Source organism: Vulpes lagopus, chromosome 2 (genome assembly GCF_018345385.1).
Source record: "Vulpes lagopus strain Blue_001 chromosome 2, ASM1834538v1, whole genome shotgun sequence".
In the NCBI taxonomy this organism is placed as follows: Eukaryota; Metazoa; Chordata; class Mammalia; order Carnivora; family Canidae; genus Vulpes; species Vulpes lagopus.
The window spans coordinates 143592385-143611434 of NC_054825.1; the positions used below are offsets into that span (position 1 = coordinate 143592385).

A 19050-nucleotide genomic window follows, 5' to 3' on the forward strand; every position below is an offset into this window, starting at 1 on the left:
AGGTAGAAAGGGTATGTCAGTTATTCTAGTGAGATTGAGAAAAATATATATAATTCCATGTTATTGATGAGTATGAGCTCCATTACATACTTGATAATAAAACTCTTTGAAGTAAATAATAGTCAGAAATAACTCTTCTAGTTTTTTTAAGATTGTATGTATAATAAACTCCCAGTTTTTTGGAATCCATTCAAAAAGCGCACTTTTTTTTTTTCTCTCCTCACTTTCATATCACTATCCAAAGAATTAATGAAAGTGAACTGGGTAACAAAAGGGAAATAATTGAGAGTGGTGATCAAGGTAGGCTAAAGATGAGCATAAATTCTGCTCAATTACTAACGTTTTCTACTTCTATAATTCCTTGTAATGGTAACCAATGTCCATCATACTGCCTCAGAAGCTTAACAAGATCCTCATGACAGGGATACCTGGGTAGCTCAGCAGTTGAGCGTCTGCCTTTGGGCTCAGGGCGTGATCCCGGGTCCGGGGATGGAGTCCCACATCGGGCTCCTGAGAGGAGCCTGCTTCTCTCTCTGCCCTCCCACCCCTCTCTGTAATAAATAAATAAATCTTTTTTTTTTTTAAACAAAAAGATCCTCGTAACAAAATGAATTGAGTCTGTCTTCTACAGTTGATGCCAGGCATTCCAAAAGCTGACTTCCTTTTTGATGGTCTCGAACTTGTAGGAAACAATGAGGTTGGGGTTCATTTCAATGTATGTTTCAAATTTAAGACTTCAAGGTCTCCTTTTCACATCTGAAATCCTGAATCTTGACATGGCATGTAGAGGAATATCAATAAACCAAAGTTTTTGCTCAGTCACGACAAGGCACTCCTAAGCCACCTAGCTACCTGCTAGTGAGTAGCAGTAAAGTTTCCACCACAGGAGAGGAAACACAACACCTGTTCTCTCTAAGACATGTTGGTCTGAGAGACATGGGTCTCTCCCATGGCGAGAGAGGTCAGGGAATGTCTTAGGGGCCAATTCCATTAAGTAAGTGCCTTAAAGATGAGACACTTGAAGAATAAACTGCTTTTAGGCCAACACAGTGTATTGTCAGGAAAGATTTTAAGGGCTACTAAGAAAGAAACTTCTGTCTTTTCATCTCAGCAAAGCCAGCCTCAGATTCCCTTTAAGAAAATGAGAGAAAGAAAAGAAAAAAGAGGAGAGAATGTGCTCATACTAAAGCCCGGGAGAGAGAAATTCTGTCTGGTGTGTTTCAGATGGTGGCTTGATTCAGGCTGCTGAGCAGTCACCATGTGACTTGCCTTTTTGTAAAATGTTCCTGGGGCAGCCTGAAGGAAATTCCTGAGGCAACAAGGAACCCTCCTGTCTCTCTGGAGAGTTCTGTCTTCTGGTGCCCTCTATTATGGAGAGAAGACTGAAAGTGTGTGGTCGCTGGGGAAGGAGGAAGGATGTGGCTGGGAGTCTGAGTCCAGGGCCACCTGGCTCCGGGATGACTTGTGGAGTCCCAGTAATATGGGGCAAGGCCTTTCTCAAGGGAAAGGGCTTTGCCTGCCTTGTAGATAGGACTTCCTGCAGTGAAAGAGAACCCTGCCTTTCCAGCCGATTTCTGTCCTCCCTGCCCTCATCTTGTTGCTGTAAACTCAACTGGCTCCAAGATCATCTACAGACAACTAGATTGTATTGTTTCTCCCTTTCTGTGACTTCTATGAAAAGGAGTTTTAAAATCTCTGGCTGGCAAAAGTATGCAGCAAATATTTATTGAAGAATAAACAGATAAACTGCAAATACATGAAGTCCTGAAAATGCATAGGAATCACTTGAGGAGCTAGTGAGCAAAGCAAATATCCAAGCCCATCCCCAGGGGTAGGTGGTGGGCCTGGGAATTTGCATTTTAACAAGCTCTTCAGTGAGTCCAATGTGAACAGCTCTTAGAAGGACCACACATGGAGAAAAACTGACATAGATTCAGCTGAGCTAGAGGGGAAACTTGATTAAATGCCCTTTCTTCTGCTGGCATCTGGGCAGAACAGATTTTGTGACAGTAAACAGTGAGAGCAAAAGGTTTTTTTAAGTTAAACAGTTCACAGGTTTTCAAAATTTAATCGTGAGTGATCATTTACAGATAAATAAGTAAATTGTATTCGGCTGCCCTGTTTTGATTTGTAGATGACAAAACAATCTGGAGACATGGTTGTCCCTCTTTCTGTGTTTTATTTATGTATTTATTACTTTCATGGATTGTTCTGGGTCCTGCGACCATTTCAGATGTTTCTATTCTATTGGATTCACGTGGAGATTTGTGAACCAGAGCTCCCAAAGATGGTGTGCATGGTAAAAATTCTGCAGTGTCTTATACATGCCTCCTTTATCCTTCACCTGTGTCCTTGGAACTGCAGTGGTCACTCATGTGCATGTTCCTTTCGTGCCAATGAGACGTGGTAGTACCAAGTGAGGGGTGGCCTGTTTACTTGGGAGGCCAAGGCCAAAGCAGTCATAGCCAATGCCTGCAGTGGTAGAGTTCTTCCCCCATAACCCTGTCTGCCCTACCCTACAGCCTTCAAGAACCTAGGAAAGAAGAGATTCTAGACCGGATAGGGGAGGGGAGGAAGAGAACATTCGGACCTTTCACTTGGAATAACACTTTGGAAATTATAATTAATTTTATGCTTGAATTTTTAAAAAATGATACCTAATATTAATAAATAAGGGGAGCTGAGCTGAACAAAATTGTCTTGGCTCTTGAGCATATGAGAAAAATACAGTAGTGCAACTGCTGTGGTGGGGTGGGGGCAGGCATAACAAAATCTCTAGGAGAGTGATATTTTTGTGTTTATCACACATAATTTATTTTTCAGAAGCCTTTGGAAATTCTCCGACCTGTGGCTGCTCTCTACTTCCATTTTCAGAGGCACAGGCATAGGAATTGCTGTTTTTTTTGAATAACATTGATAACTTTTACTTCTCCCCCCCCCCCCGCCCCCTAATTAAAGATTTTTCAAGGGTGGATGGTTGGTTGGATAGATGAAGGAAGGACAGAAAGGTTGATTCTATTCATAAATCCATTAACAGCAACATTTTATATATTAAATTGCCTTGGAGGGAGATGTATTTACCAAATGAACCCTTGAAGTGTTTCTCAAAGTGTGGTCCAAGACTCCCTGTTATGGGATCAGTTTCTTGAGATTCTACCCAAACTTACTAAGATAAGCCCCTGGGAGGACCTTGAGAATCTGCCTTTTAACAAACAATACAGATGAACCTTATGCCTTGTAATATTTTGAGACGATGTCTTCTGAAGTGTGACACTTAAATAGACATTGGCTCTTTAATATTCTGCCTCTGGCATGACCACGCCTCAGTAATCTGATTTTTATTGTTAAAAATTGAGCACGCAGTATCTCTGTATGAGTTAATATAGGCCCAGGGATGCCTGGGTCACTCAGCAGTTGAGCATCTGTGTCAGCTCAGGGCATAATCCCAGTCCAGGGATCGTGTCCCACGTCAGGCTCCCTGCGAGGAGCCTGCTTCTCCCTCTGCCTGTGTCTCCCGCCCCCCTGTGTCTCTCATGAATAAATGAATAAAGTCTTTAAAAAAAATTAATATAAGCCCATAATGTTACCATATCGTAAAAGTCCCCGTACTCACAGACATTGGATGACTTTTATAATGGTTTCTTAAAGAATCACGCAAGGCACCAGCTTAGGTGCTAGAAGTGTATAGTCAATAAGTGGTATCCTGTATTAAAAGGAAACATGAGTAATGTTCCATTGTATACATTACTCAGCAATTAGAAACAACAAATACCCACCATTTGCTTTGACGTGGATGGAACTAGAGGGTATTATGCTGAGTGAAGTAAGTCAGTCGGAGAAGGACAAACATTATATGGTCTCATTCATTTGGGAAATATAAAAAATAGTGAAAGGGAATAAAGGGGAAAGGAGAGAAAATGAGTGGGAAATATCAGTGAGGGTTGACAGCACATGAGAGACTCCTAACTCTGGGAAACGAACAAGGGGTAGTGGAAGGGGAGGTAGGCAGGGAGATGGGGTGACTGGGTGATGGGCACTGAGGAGGGCACTTGGTGGGATGAGCACTGGGTGTTATGCTATATGTTGGCAAATTGAACTCCAATATAAAAAGAAAAAGAAAAAAGAAAAAAGAAAGAAAGGATAACTTGACCATCAAAATCAGGTCAGCAACCCATGGGCCCAATCTCACCCATTGTTTATTTTTGTAAACAAAGTTTTATTGGAACACACACACACACAAAAATAAAAGAAAACATGAGGGGGCAGATTGCTCCTGGGTGACTCATCAGTTAAGCCTCTGACTCTTGATTGTGGCTCAGGTCAGAATCTCAGGGTTGTGGGGTGGAGCCCCTCTTCAGGCTTCCTGCTCAGCAGGGAGTCTGCTTGAGGTTTTTTTTTCTCTCTTTTTCCCCTCTCTGTCCTTCCCCCCACTTGCTTTCTCTCTATAATAAATATTAAAAATACATGGCATATGAACCTCTTTCTTGTTTAAAGAAATGATGCACTTACATGGTTTGGAGGCAGAGAAACTCTGTAGCAAAGAAAGCACTATGCCTAAAATTTGCCCTAATCTTTCTGCCATTTCTGAATTAACCAAGTTCCTTCACATCTGCTACTTCTTTATACTTTCTCCCAATTACTAACATCATCCATTCACCAAGTTGTCTGAACTGAAAAACCTGGGCTTATGCCTTTTTCTTGGTTGGCTCTCATCCCTTCCACAATCAGCCAATTAGTTCTGCCAGATTTCCTCATATGTCTCTGATTCTCTCCTTCTGTCTATTCATAGTTCCCAAGATCAGTCTCTTTTATTCTTGGGTCCAAAATACTACAGATGTCTCCTTCAAATTGATCCTTCCCACAGTTACGAGAATGGTCCACTTAAAATGCAAGCAAGAGTAGGATGCTGCCATATTTGACATTCTTTAGCAGTTCCCTTTCTCCTGTAGAATAAAATCTAACCTCCTTGGTATGACATATGATATCCTTAGTGATCTAATCTTTGGCTACTTCTCTACCTTTATATTTTGTTTTTCCTTCCTCAAATTTTGAAGTTCCTTGCCACTGGGCTTTTTGCACAAGCCATTTCCACTGCCTGGAAAGTCTGAGTCACGCCTCCTACCTAACTCCTGCCCATATTTTAATACTGAACACAGGTGAGCTTGATGAATTTAGGAAAAATTTCCCTGAATCCCGAAAGCTAGATTAGGCACTCCTTTTATGCTCCTTTTTTATAAAAATCAGTGGGTATTTCTATCTTTCCTTTTAGCATGTTGTAATATTAGTTCTTTTGCCTCATGGAAATCATGTTTTAGACAATTTGGTGTGTGCATTTGGCAAAGAGCTTAGAATATTTTGATTGCTAGATGAATCACAATTGAATAGGTAAATGTCCAAATAGACAACTATGGTCTTGGTGCAGTTCTCTAAAGTTATTATCCAAAAGAACCAAATGCTATTATAGGGTCTTGGCATTTTTGTCTAATTTAGGAGAACTTTGAGCTTGAGTTGACGTACTTAATATGTTCCCCAAATGGGATGATTAGTTAAGGAATTGAACCAATGATTAATAGTAAAAATGATGCAGAATAAAATTACATAATCAAGGAAGAAACTGTAAATAAGTAGCAGCAGAGGCCTGCTTTGAAAATATTTGCTGAAGAAAAAGAGAGAGATTGTAATTACCTCACCTATTGATTAAGTCAGAATAAGAACTTTCCTTAATTTAGTGATCTAAGAGATTGTAACATATTACCTTTAATAATATAGTGGCCTTGCTGGGCCATTCTTTATTTTTTAAGTGAGAGAGAGAGGAGAGAGAGAGAGAGAGACTGCGTGAGCATGTGAGGTGGGCCAGGGGGTGAGGAACAAAGGGAGAAAATCTGAAATAGGCTCCACTTGCAGCACAGATCCAGACTCGGGGCTCCATCCATCTCATGACCCTGAGATCATGACCTGAGCCGAAATCAAGATTTGGATACTTAACTGACTGAGACACCTAGATACTCCTTCCTTTTTTTAATTGTGTTTTTTTGCAAGTGTCTAGAAATAACTATTTAGATATAATCTTATTGAAGTATCTTGACATTTCCATTTAAAGGTAAATGTGACTTAAAATTTGTTTTTCTGTTAGCATTAAGTTATTTTACTGTATCAGCTATCATGGATAGAAGTCAAATAGAAGTCTTAGTTTATCATGTTCCTACTGGGGAAAAAAATAGATCAAAGTCAAAATAAATATCTTAGGAAAGATATTAGAATCATTAGAAAAATTATCCTAGTACTTGCTGGTTAAGATCAGTAAAAGAAAAGAAAAGACTGGAAAGAAGGTAAAAAAAAAAAATTTGGCATATCCATATTTATCCATCTCTTTACTAGAAGAAATAAATGAATAAAAATATTTAAAAGAATGAACTCTTCAACAGGATCCATAAAACATGTTTGTTCTGTAGGGCTAGTTTAAGAATGAATGATGGCTTGACATTTAAGCTCTGGAGATTTAATTTGCAATTATTGAAGACTTTGGGCTAGCCCAATGATTTCCCTTTAAAATGGGGTTTCCCCCATCCCAAATGTTGGGAAATATCAGGAAGGGAGACAGAACATAAAGACTCCTAACTCGGGGAAACGAACTAGGGGTGGTGGAAGGGGAGGAGGGCGGGTGTTGGAGGGGATTGGGTGACGGGCACTGAGGTGGACACTTGACGGGATGAGCACTGGGTGTTTTTCTGTATGTTGGTAAATTGAACACCAATAAAAGTTAATTAAAAAAAATGGGGTTTCCCAGCTTCTACACTACTGACATTTTGGCCTGGATAAATCTTCATTGTGAAGGCTGTCTGTCCTGTGTATTGTAGGATATTTAGAAATCTGTTTGGATTTATCCACTAGATTCCAGGAGCTTCTCCCTCTCATATTGCATTGTGACAAGCAAACATGTCTCCATACACTGCCAAATATCCTTTGGGGAACAAAATCATCCCTAGTTGAAAACCAATGCTTTAAACATTACCTCTTGAAGATGAGTATTTTAAGGAGTGGGTGGGTAGTTGATTTCATTGGAAAGCCAAAGAGAAGTTCTGGTGATATGAAACGGATGTTTTAACTTTAGGCACACTTTCTTTCTTAATTTACAAAAGACTGAAATTCAGCTAACATTTGGGAAATTAACTGGTCAAGTTCTTTCACTAAATATAGAAAGACTAAGGAACTATTTTCTCAATATTATTGTCAATCATTTCTTCTTTTAAGAATATCCAATGTGTCCAATTTGTCTGAAAGTGTTTGAATGTTCCATTTATTATTGCTTTGTAACTTAAAAGTGGAGTGTATTTTCATTTGATTGATGTATCAAGTGAAATATTTAATTTTTATCATCATTTTGTTCTACAATAACTTCTACTTAGAACTATTTAAGAATAATAAGATAGAAAATCCATTTCAATGAACAAATGAAAGTATTTTACTTCAAGGTGAAATTTTTGTATGAAGTTAGTTCATATGAGCAATCAAAGATTTTAAGATAAATCCAATAATTATCACAAAGGAGCTGTATAATTTAAAGATGATAGCATAACATATAGAGATGTTCAATCACTGTGTTTATAGCACCTGAAACTAATGTAACATGATGTGTCAACTATACTCAAATAAAATTAGTGCCATAAAAATGATAAGTATAATTCAGCTAATTTTCAGCCATTAAATTCAGCATGATCAAAAATGGACGTAAAAATGAGATTTGAGCCTTAAGTCTGCATTAAATAATATGCTAGCTGAGTTTCCTAGAATAAGTAGTTTTATCTTTCAATGCTTTAGTTTTCTTACCTATAAAATAACAAGATTGGGTTAGATCATGGTTGGCAAACTTTTTCTATTAAAGCCCACATTGTAAATGTAGGTTGTACAATCTCTGTCACAGCTATTCAGCTCTGCCATTGTATCTTAAGAAAGCAGCCATATACAACACATAAATAAATGTAGCTATGTTCCAATAAAATTTACTAGGAACACCGTGCAATGGTCTGAATGTTCATATGGTGAAAATTTGTATGTTGAAATCCTAATTACCAAAAGTGATATTAGTAGGTGAGGACTTTGGAATGTACTTAAGTCTTGAAGGTGGAACCTCATCAATGGGATTAGTGATATGTAAAAGAGGCTTGCTGGCCCCCTCCATCATGTGAGGACACAAAAAGTCTATGACCCAAAAGAGGGGCCTCCCCCGACCTTGCTGGCACTCTGATCTTGAACTTTTGCCTATAGAACTGGGAGCAATACATTTCTGCTTTTTTTTTTTAAGATTTTTTTATTCATGAGAAACACACACACGCGTGCGCGCACGCACACACACACACACACACACACACACACAGGCAGAGGGAGAAGCAGGCTCCATGCAGGAAGCCCAAGGTGGGACTCGATCCTGGGTCTCCAGGATCATGCCCTGGGCGGAAGGCAGCGCTAAACCGCAGAGCCATCCAGGCTGCCCCATTTCTGCTTTTTATAGACTACCCAGTCTGTGGTATTCTGTTATAGCAGCTTGAGCAGACCAAGACTAACTGATTTTGAATGTCATACAGTTGTCACATGTCGTGAAATATTATCTTCATTGGTTTCGACCATTTTTAAATGTAAAACTATTCCTGGCTCAGCAGCTGTATACAGAGGGCAGGGAGTCCTTGCCCTGTGTGTGGGCTGCATTTTGCCAACTTAACAAGGTGATTGTTAAGGTCTCTTACAGCTCTAACATACTGGGATTAAGTGAAGATGAGAGAAAGTCATTGTATGTCCTTATTTATTTTAAAACTACCTTAATATCTGAAAGAGCTGAGGGTAAATCATTCATTAATTATAATAATGTAATCTCATGCTTATTGGGCAGTGTTGTATGGTGGGCTTGCTGTCTCATGATGTAGTTAGTATTTAACAAATGTTTGTGGGGGGTACTTGGTTTCTTTTGCTCTGAGAAAAAGGAATGCTCCAGTCCTACAAAAGATGTCATTTTTCACAAACACTGTTGAAATGGACAGAGAAAGTGAAATCGTTTTAAAATGTAATATTTGTAAAGTTCTTTTCAATTTGCAGAGTACTTTGCTTTACATCAAATGAACTGAACTTCATAGCAACCCTGCAAAGCAAGTATATAGTAAGCAATTATTCTCCTTTTTAGCTGAAAAAGAAATATATATATACATATATAGCCTAGGTAGGTTAAGCCACATCTTAGTGGGCTTTTCTGATTCCAAATTCACAATTTCCCCCTTTGCACTCCTCTGCATCTTATATCTGCCCTCCATTACTCTCCTCATCTGAAGCCTAACTAGACCATAGAGTTTTTCTTAGGTTCTGGTTATACAAACAAATACATCATTTAAGTACTTGACAACAAAAAGAATTACATGGCATAGCCTCAGAATGATCATTGACAAGATACAAAACTTCTTTGATGTTAGTTTTCTTAGTTGTAAGTTAAATAAAAATACTTCTTTCTCTTTGTTTGGAAATAAATGTGTTAGGTTTGGGCATACACTATAGTTGGTGTTCAGTAAATATGAGTCCCTTCTTTTCAATCTAATAACACAGAAATGGTGCAGTGCAGATGAACAGAATTCAAGATGTCTTTTATCATAATTTGGGCTTAGGGAATGCATATTATATATGTGCAACTAATTATACTTTGTAGTTATTGCACATTGTATTAGTAAGGGTTCCCTAGAGAAACAGAGCCAACAGGGTGTGTATATGTGTGCATAAGTATGTATGTCTATATCTATACATGAGGCAGAGGGAGGTTGAGTGATCTGATTTTAAGGAACTGGCTCACCTGACTCTTGAGTCTCAGCAAGTCCAAAATCTCATGGTGGAGACTGCCAAATTGGAGACTCCAGAGGGACTTGCATTTTGAGTCCAAAGGCTGTCTGCTGTAGATCCAGGAATAACCAGTGCTGTAGACTAAGTCCAGAGTCTGTCTTCAGCAGAATTCCTTCTTCCTTGAGGGAAGTCCAGCCTTTGTTATATTCAGGCCTTCAGCTGGTTAGATGAAGACCACTTCCATTGTGCAGGTCTCTCTCTCTGTGACTATCATAAATAATAATAAAAAAAATATGCCTTTCTCAGAGATCACTGATTGAAGTTAAATATCATCCAAAACCCGTTTACAAAAATTGGGTTATTTTATTTACAAAAATATCCAGAATGATGTTCAACCATGTTTTCTAGGCACTGTGGCCCAGACAGGTTGACACAAAACATAAGTCATTATTATGGTTACATTAAAATTGCTGTTTTAGATGTGGTTTGCTTGCAAGTAACAGAAATACATTCACATTAACTTTCTTTTTTAAGATTTTATTTAAGTATTCATGAGACACACACACAGAGAGAGAGAGAGAGAGAGAGAGAGAGAGAGGCAGAGACACAGGCAGAGGGAGAAGCAGGCTCCATGCAGGGAGCCCGACATGGAACTCGATCCCGGGACTCAAGGATCATGCCCTGGGCCAAAGGCAGGCACTAAACCACTGAGCCACCTAGGGGTCCCCCCCCATTCACATTAACTTAAATAAATTCTTTTCTCTACGGTTAGGCTCTAGGATATTTAGCAACTGGAACAGAAATAAATCGAGATAACACAGGGACCCATGTTTGTGTTATGGGGTCCTAGTGTCTCATTTCAGCTTCTCTTGTCCACCTACCCTATACTTGTGTTTTTCTTTGTAGACTAGCCTCCTCCATATTTTATTAAGACTTGCCATAGTGCCAGTACTATATGACCTTACAGTTGCATTTCTTATAGCTCACTAGTTTGTCTGTCTGTCTGTCTCTCTCTGTCTCCTATGGAATCTCACTGACTCAGGTTTGGACAGATTTCCACCCTCACCTACATAGCCATGGTAGGGAAATTGAATCACCAGATAAATATGTGGCCGCCTAGACCCATTCTTCTAGTAGGTGATGTGGACAGGAACAGATTCTCTTTAACATGGTTGTAGGTAGGTACAATTCTTCGCTAATTAATATGAATCCCTCAGATATAAAATAACTTAATGGGATCCCTGGGTGGCGCAGCGGTTTGGCGCCTGCCTTTGGCCCAGGGCGCGATCCTGGAGACCCGGGATCGAATCCCACATCGGCTCCGTGCATGAGCCGCTTCTCCTGCTGTATCTCTGCTCTCCTCTCTGTGACTATCATAATAAATAAATTAAAAAAAAATACTTAATGATTCTGGAAGCCACCCAGGCCTAAAAAGTAGTGCTAAGATTTCACTCGGTAAGTGAATATAATCAGTCTGTACCTTTTGCTAAGATATAACAGGAAGAGTTGGACTCCAGCTACAGAACCTGATTTTGGAGTGCTATACACAGTATTTCTGAGGAAGAGGCTTAATGCACCTGCAGAAATAGTAAGCTCTCCTCTTTTGGAGGAACACATTGAAATCCAGAAGAAATGCTTTCAGAATCCCTCTGAAAGATGGCAAGTTGGGCTCCTTTGTCTCCTCAGATGCCTCCTTGAGTTTTCCATTGTTCATGCTTTTCACAACTGCTGAAAGGTTGTTTGGAGCTTTTCATGGGATTTGTCAACTCTTTTGGTTTAATAAAATTGCGCCATCCCAAATCTATATCCCTGAGAAAAGAAAGCAGAAGAACACCTTGTTTAGAAGTAGCAACATGGTAGTCAACTGAATATGAGAAAAGTTTTATGATTATTATTTTTTTTTTTTTAAACATTCTTTTTTTTTTTAAATTTATTTATGATAGTCACAGAGAGAGAGAGAGAGAGAGAGAGAGAGGCAGAGACACAGGCTGAGGAAGAAGCAGGCTCCATGCACCGGGAGCCTGATGTGGGATTCGATCCCGGGTCTCCAGGATCACGCCCTGGGCCAAAGGCAGGCGCCAAACCGTTGCGCCACCCAGGGATCCCTATGATTATTTTTAATTAATCATGCTTAAGGGAATTCAGCTTTAGAGAGATTAAAATTTTAATCAGAATATTCCTATTTCTAGGGACATTCTTTTGAGGGGAGAAAGTTGATACACATTGAATGCTATCAAGATGAGTATTTTGTTTTTAGGTGTACAGCAATTCACATATAAAAACAAGAATATAAAATTAGGTTTTTCTCCCCTATTTATTCATTCTTAACCCATACTCTATAATCATCTCTCACTCTGTGTCAGATACTACAGGTATTAGAGATTCAAGGAGGAAAAATACTAGGCTACAATCAAAGGAGCTAATAATGGAGGTAGGGGGACAGACAAGCATATCGGAAATGACACTATGGCTTTATAGATGTTTTCACATTGATGAGCACAGATAGGGGTGCCAAAGAGAGCCTGAAAGTTGCTAGAACTAACACTGAAGGAGATACCTACAGCAAGTTGGAATAGAAAAATATTCCAGATCTAGTGGCATAAGCAGAGGGAAGGAGGCTTCCTAGGGAGTATGGCGCATGGAGGGACATCTCATGAGGGAAGAAGCTGAAGCACAGAGTGTGAAGGGAATGCTGGGACAAGAAGCGACACGACTTTGGGTGGTGGGTGTGGGGTATATTTATGTTGCCCTGGTGTACAGCTTGCACTCAACTATCTGTATAGTTGAGTCCACTCAAGTTGAAGTGCAATGTCGCCACCTCCTCACCCACTACCTCAGAGAACTCTAGCTGAGCACCACTCACCCCAGCTGTGCAAATGCAGAGGCAAGTCCAGATGCCTTAGTCATTAACGGTAGGAGTGGTTCAGCAGCCACAGGGTGCTTTATGAAGAGACTTGCACTGTAGGAGCGTCCTTGGCTTTTCCTTTTTTTCCAGTGCTTCTGGCAAACTCATTATCTACATCCAAACAACTTCGCAATCTCCCCCATCATGGACAAGTGTTCTGTTTTATAGGTTCTATTTATTTTTTAAAAAGAATCTGAGAGGGGGGGATCCCTGGGTGGCTCAGCGGTTTAACGTCTGCCTTTGGTCCAGGGCACGATCCTGGAGTCCCGGGATCGAGTCCCATGTCAGGCTCCCGGCATGGGCCTGCTTCTCCCTCCTCCTGTGTCTCCGCCTCTCTCTCTCTCTCTATGTCTATCATAAATAAATAAATCCTTAAAAAAAAAAAAAAGTATCTGAGAGGAGTAATCCGAGTGGCTCAGGGGTTTAGCACTGCCTTTGGGCCAGGGTGTGATCCTGGAGATCCAGGATCGAGTCCTGCATGGGGCTCCCTGCATGGAGCCTGCTTCTCCCTCTGCTTGTGTTTCTGCCTCTCTCTCTCTCTCTCTCTCTGTGTGTGTGTGTCTCTCATGAATAAATAAAATCTTTAAAAAATTAAAATTAAAAATTAAAAAGTACTTGAGTAATCCTTATGCCCAACATGGGGCTTGACCTCATGACCCAAGAGTCAGCCAGGTGCCCCTGTTTTATATATTTTAAAATATTTTCATCCAGAGTGATGGAATGGCCTTCTGAGAATTATAGTAGGTAGCAGCTATGGCACAGAATGCTTTCTTTTGTTCCAGACGGCTATGAAACGTTAGGCGAGGGGAATAATGAACTTACTTTGCTGTCATTAATAGTGCTGTATCACTGAGGAGGAGGAATGAATATGCATTTGCATGTGTCCTCACACAACAAACAAATGACCTTTAGACATCAAGACCGTTCAGACTGACTTCTCTGGGATGGTGGGTTTTCACCATCCTAAATTTTTCTCACAGGTGTGGAGATACACAAATAGTTGAACATCATTGAGAAAACTTGCTTACGTTGTGGTAAACTTAGGTACAGTAAAATTAATGAGTTTTAACTGTAAGCTCAGTAATTTTTAAATGTAATCACTTATGTGACCACCACCCATATCAAGACACATCAATTTACATTACCCTAAAATGTTCCCTGGTGTCCTCCTAGTTAATACCACAGCAACCACCACCTGAGCTAACCACCACCTGAGCTAACCACCACCTGAGCTAACCACCACCTGAGGTAACCACTGTCAGGATTCTATCATTCTATTTAATAATAATATCATTTATTTTTTTATTTTATTATTTAATAATAATATTCTATTTAATACATCTTGTCTGATGTAGAACTTCTGAATAAGTGGAATCAGGCAGTATGTATTCATGTGTCTGTGTTCTTCTATTCAACAGAATCTGAGATTAATCCATTTTGTTTCATGTATCATTTTGTGTAATGGTACTGTGTAATGCTGAATGAATACAGCAGAACTGGTTTGTCCTCTTTCCTATTAATGGACATTTGGCTTATTTCTCATTTTGAGCTCCTACAAGTAAAGGTGCTATGAACATTCTTGTGAACATATGCATTCATGTGTCTTGTTTATATTCTAGGAATGGAATTGCTAGCTTATAGGGTAGGCATATGCTTGCCATTAGTAGAAATTATCAGTTTTTCACACTGGTCATACTGTTTTATACTCTCTTTAACACAATGTATGAGAGTTTCAACTGCTGCACTTTCTCACCAAAATTAGCATTGTCCTTATTTTTTAATTTTAGCCTTTCTGAGAGGTGTGTAGTTTTACCTTATTGTATTATAATTTTCTTGATGGCTAATATGTTAATTTCACATACAACAATATTTTTTGAACCGTAACAATAGCAAAAAAATTGATGAAGTTGAAGAAAGGGCAAGAAAATGAACTTTTAACAAGCTATCATGGCTCAAAACCAAAACACATAATTTATACCATGTTATTTAATCTTTAATAATGATGTATTAATAGGTCCAGTTTTCAGATAAATTTGTGATAAAGAGACATTACATAAAATAGAATTAGTAATACTACTTTGCAGTGTAGTTGGGAGAATTAAATGTTATACACATTCATACACATCATGTTTTTTATGTAAAGAACTGATAATAATACCTGGCATGTGAGAATCACTCAGTGTTGCTGTTTGGAAATATAATACTGTATATTTTATTTTTAAGATTTCATTTGAGAGAGTGAGAGAGCACAAGCAGGGGGAGAGGGAGAGGGAGAAGCAGGCTTATTGCTGAGCAGGGAGCCCAATGTGGGGCTTGATCCCAGGACCCTCGGACCATGACCTGAGCCAAAGGCAGATGCCTAATTGATTGAGCCATTCAGGCACCCCTATAAATTTTAAATAAAAACAATTAGCCTTCTGGCTTGGGAAGATTGAGTTGTGACTGGCTATGGATTTAATCCAGCTGACGTTAACATGAGGAAATTTTATAAAATGTTGGCTGTACCACTAAGGATGTGTCCATATTAATGTTAATGGTCACCCTTGAAAAGTTGCTGAATGGATCTGATTGTTTTCAGCTATAGTTAATCCATGGAGCTTGGCTTGGGGGGAGACTGTCCATATTTCAGAAATAGGACATAGCCTGTTAATTGAGTGATAAATTTGCTGCTTCCACTAAACTTCTCAGATGCATCCTATGCATAAGATGTCATACTGAGTGATGGCAATACACAGTTACACAGTGAGTGTGGTTAGGCTTCATAGAGCAGAAGAGAAGAAAAGATTACCTTTCTCCATGTACTCCATCTCCCGAGCCTGTCCCATGTAGTTCCTTAATGAATTAGACTATGTAGGGTGCTTTTTAAGACTTATTGGCTTCCAGGTCTCTGCAGTTTAGATCTTTGTGTTTGGGGCATGGGGTAGTTTTGTTTGTGTGTTTTTTTTTTTAATGTCCCTTGTAAGTAAATTTCAAAGATTACAGTGACACAAATTTCTGTATCAGTGTTTCATAATATTTTTTCAACTCTGGCTCCTGAAATCTCAGACCTCACTTGGCAGGCTTCTCAAATACATAGTCCTTTTTTGATTTCAGCAGGTGGATAGATTAGTTTTCATAGGATATTCAAGTTATAAGAGAGAAGATACTTGTCACCTTGCTTTAAGATTCCTATTCCACCTTTTCTTTTTAGCAATTCTCATTTTATAATAAAACTTAACCGGAATATTTACCATGGTTACAATCAGGATTCAATAGGAAAAAAAAATAGTGTAAGTGTTTGAGAAAACTTCAACCAGTGCACTTCAGCATGTGATTCATTAGGAATAAGTATTTTTAAATGTTCAAAGCTGTTATCTTTATACTTATTTACGTACCTCTTATTTTAAAGAGGATTTGAACTAAAAACAACATCTGTGACTAATTTCTAAAATTTTTTACTCTACCTCTAGAAATTTATTAAAATACACCGTTAAGGGCGAAAATATGTACTAGTTTGTCAGAAAGGGGCAAAATAAAGTAGATGTGTTGGACTTCGAACTAGAAATCAATTTAATTAGATAAATATTTTTGAGCATTTCCTATATTCCAGGTTCCATGCTAAGCATTAGCAATACCAAGATGAAAATGACATAATTTATACATTCTAGGATCTGGCCAGCTAATGGGAAAAATTGATATAAGCAATTAATCATAATGCTTTCTAATAAAACATACCATAAAAATATTTCAGATATAAGAGTGTGTTAAAAGAACCAATTTTGCCTGAGGAAAAAACACTGTAAATGGGTTATATTGGAGTTGTATGACCCTTAAAAGATGATTAGCAAAGGAAGGAAAGAACATTCCACGTGGAAAAATGTGTATGTGCAAAAGCGTCATGGCGTGAATGGGCATGATATGTTGGGTGATTTGATCAGTGTTGCTGCATAAAATTAGACTCAAGGGGAAAGTAAGCAATGTGACCGGAGCTAGGACAGGAAGTGAGAAGGGCCTCATGGGCAATGCTCGGTAATTTGGATTTTACATCTGAAGTTGTTTCTAAAATGTTCTTAGGGGAAAATGTATTTGACAAATAATTGCAGAAATCTGTGTGCCAGAATCTGAACTAGGCACTGAGGATACACTGAATAAAGATTCACTCCCATCTCTCAGAAATCTTAACTGGAGATACACCAACATAGAAACAATGGCATTTGATTCAAGGACGGGTGGCTCTTTGTACTTCATGGGAGGGGAGATAGGAGGATGAAGGAGGGGCTTTGTTTTCTCTAATGGTAAAAGAACCCATTTCACTCACTACCGAGATAAAAATGTTCATGTTTTGAACCAAAAACTTAATGTGTCTGTAATGTCATTTCTGATTTTGCTTTGGTGTGGAAGAGATGATTGAAATGTATTTGGAAAGAACAACTCGTGCTAGAACTCTGCTTTCACAGATCTGGTGTTCAGAGCACACACACATCCCTCTAAATAGGAAAGCTGGAACAGAGTGTCGATCTAATTGCTTCTTCCAAACAGCCCAGAAAACTGTTGGACTTTGTGGGCCCTAACCAATTTTGTTATCAATAATACAAAAGAGAGATGCTTAAGTGTAGCTTCCTCACAAGGGAAATGCTGTCACAAGAGCCAATGACCTAAATTGTCTTTGAGCATCAAACTTTCTAAAGTGAAGAGAACACATCTGCCCTTTGAATATTAAACTAGTCACTAAACTGGGTCAGAAGGCCTACAAAGAGCGCATTTATAGCACTCTCCCCTCTTCCTCCCAGGAAGAGATGTCTTGGGTGTTCATTACCTTGAAGAAATCCATACAAATGAATGCAAATTGCTTCTGACAGAAGATGTTTTTTGCAGTGTTCATCTTTGACAACATTGGCTCTGTGCCAATTTGTAGATTTCCTTAACTGGGTTTGCAGAAGTTCCCTGGAAATTATTCATCCTAGCTTACCTATATGCCCACTCTCATCTTCTATGTCTGTCCTCAATTACACAAACACATACGAGCCAGCCCTCTCTTCAGGCATTAGAAACAGTCAGCAATTGGTTGAGACTACTGCCAATTTTGTTGCATTAGCTTCCTTGTAAGGGGGAATTCCTTTTCTCAGGACTGAGAAAAGACCCGTGGTTTGACTGATTTGGAGGAGCCAGGTGACTAAATGAGGAGCTGTGGTAGAGTGCTCAAGGAACAAAAAACACCTGCCACCATCTCAAGAGCAGAGATCGTAACACCTGCACTGAAGTCACAGATGCTCGGATGTTTCCTGAATGGATGAGTGCATGAGTAAGCAGGAGGAGAGGCAGTGGATATACTATAAGCAGTGGAGGAGAGGAGATAGAGAAAGCAGGCTTCAGGTGGTTACATGGCCCCAGATGAAAAGTATATGTAGCTTTTAGACACACAGAGGAAAGAAAAAGGAGAAAAGCAGATTTAAATTTGAAGCATGATTTAAGAAGACAAGATGAGTCTGAATCAGAGACAGTTTTTCTTGGAGAGGAGAAGTCTAACAGTGGGGACATAATATTTGTTGAATAAGCGAATGTGTGAGGAATGACACCTCATCTTCTAAGACAGAAGGAAGATGGGCTAAAAGTACAGTCCTTTTGATGTAGAAGGATAGCAGTTTGGAAATTCTTACATTTTAGTCCCTCCAAGGTAATTGCAGTAAAGATTTAGGAAATGATAGCTGTGTGCCGGGTAACATATTGTGTATTGTACATATGTTGTCTCATTTAATCCTTACCATACACCTGCAAGGAAGGGGGCAGGGTTAGGATTCTGGTCATTTCAACTAGGCTCAGAAAATAGTTGGAACTGAACTAGGATTTGAACTTAAAGACTGTGTCTCCAGAGGCCATCACTTTGTGATAGTAAGGGAACAAGGCAAAGAGCTTGAGCATCCTTATAATTTTCTGATGGTTTCTTCAATGTTTGTGTGTCTATTGATATGTGGATTATATATTCACTAATGGTAAAGACATTGACTTGGTGTCTCTGGTTCTCTCTTAGTGGCTAATAAAATGCCTGGCTCAAGATAGTCAGATATTTGTTAGTGGAGTTTTTAATCAAAGGAGTTAAAGTTGGGGAGGTGAAAATTAAGAATTGGAAGTCAAAAATAATTTTTATAAAACAGGATGGAGAAATACAGCAATCTCTTGAAGTGTGGCCAATAAGATCTGAGGTCCCGCTATGTCAGGTAAAGCTTCTAAAATAAAGGCCTATTTAACTTCTTCCAGGGTTAAAAATGTTGGAAGAGATTACAGCCCTCTGTCCAGCACATAACAGATCAATACACATCCACAAGGATATGGAATAATATGAGCATTATGTATGC

At 39.0% G+C, this 19050-nt stretch overlaps 1 non-coding gene across 1 annotated transcript; it reads right to left on the reverse strand.

Moving 5' to 3' along the window:
* Positions 1-10208: 10208 nt before the first annotated feature.
* LOC121486015 lies at positions 10209-10269 on the reverse strand. Its single transcript, XR_005986498.1, has one exon. It is a non-coding gene; the product is annotated as a small nucleolar RNA SNORD66 (small nucleolar RNA).
* Between the last annotated feature and the right edge of the window lie 8781 nt (positions 10270-19050).